Source organism: Gossypium arboreum, chromosome 8 (assembly GCF_025698485.1).
Source record: "Gossypium arboreum isolate Shixiya-1 chromosome 8, ASM2569848v2, whole genome shotgun sequence".
Classification (NCBI taxonomy): domain Eukaryota; kingdom Viridiplantae; phylum Streptophyta; class Magnoliopsida; order Malvales; family Malvaceae; genus Gossypium; species Gossypium arboreum.
In genome coordinates this window covers 74,988,663-74,990,022 of record NC_069077.1, presented here as the reverse complement: position 1 = coordinate 74,990,022, position 1,360 = coordinate 74,988,663, and the positions used below count along the sequence as shown (strand labels likewise).

The window sequence follows — 1,360 nt, the reverse complement described above, 5'->3', positions numbered from 1 at the left end:
TTGCTGATGATAGGGATAGAGCTTTACAACAATATGCCATGCCAGTGTTTCATAATCTTAATCAGGGTATTAGGAGACTTGAAATTGAGGCACAACAGTTCGAGCTGAAGCCAGTCATGTTCCAAATGTTTCAGACAGTGGGCCAATTCAGTGGAATGCCTGCCGAAGATCCTCACCTACACTTAAGACTATTTATGGAGGTGAGCGATTCTTTCAAGTTAACCGGAGTAACTGAAGATGCATTACGATTGAAGTTGTTCCCATATTCACTAAGGGACAGAGTTCGAGCCTAGTTGAACTCGTTGCCACCAAACTCAATTTCTACATGGCAAGAGTCAGCAGAAAGATTCCTTATGAAGTATTTCCTGCCTAGCAAGAATGCTAAGTTGAGGAATGAGATCACTGCCTTCCAACAAATAGATGATGAGTCCTTGTATGAGGCATGGGAAAGGTACAAAGAGTTATTACGAAAGTGCCCTCATCACGGAATCCCACATTGCATCCAACTTGAGACATTTTATAATGGTCTCAATGGTCACACGAGGATGGTAGTGGGCACTTCTGCTAACGGTGCTCTCCTTTCTAATTCTTATAATGAGGCTTATGAAATCATTGAGAGGATTTCCAGCAACAATTACCAATGGCCAACCAATCAAGCAGCACTAGGAAGACGAGTTGTTGGAATACATGAAGTAGACACTCTCACTTAATTTGCATCTCAGGTGTCCTCAATATCCTTAATGTTAAAAAATCTTACTACTAATGGGTCTAATAGTTTTGCAGCACAACCACCAAATCAATTTGAAAATATAGCCTGTGTCTATTGTGGGGAAGGACATTTGTTTGAAGAATGTCCATCAAACCCAGAATCCATGTACTACATAGGTAACCAGAACCAAAATCGAGGAAGGCAAGGACTGCAATCCAATTTTTATAACCCATCATGGCAAAACCACCCGAATTTTTCCTAGAGTAACCAAGGGGTTGGAACTAGTAATACTTACGCCCAACCTAGATCGACCCAGCCACCTAGTTTTCCCCAACAAGTTCAGAAACCAACCCAAGCTGAACCATCCAATGGCTTAGAAAATTTGTTGAAGGCATACATAGCCAAGAGTGATGTCTTAATCCAAAGCCAAGCAACTACGTTGAAAAACCTGGAAAACCAAATGGGCCAGCTTGCAACTGAACTCAGGAATCGACTACAAGGTGCTTTACCTAGTGCTACGGAGAATTTGAGGAATCCAGGGAAGGAACATTGCAAAGCTTTGACATTGAGGAGTGGAAAGACCATAGAGCCCACCATTGAAGCTGAAAAGGAGCAAGTTGACGCTCAAGATCCAGAGGAAGTTCAACCGAG

General features: G+C 42.3%; 1 non-coding gene across 1 annotated transcript; it reads right to left on the bottom strand.

The window, feature by feature from the left end:
- Positions 1 to 383: 383 nt before the first annotated feature.
- On the bottom strand, positions 384 to 490 carry LOC128279955 (small nucleolar RNA R71). The gene has a single exon (XR_008270139.1). It is a non-coding gene; the product is annotated as a small nucleolar RNA R71 (small nucleolar RNA).
- Positions 491 to 1,360: the final 870 nt, after the last annotated feature.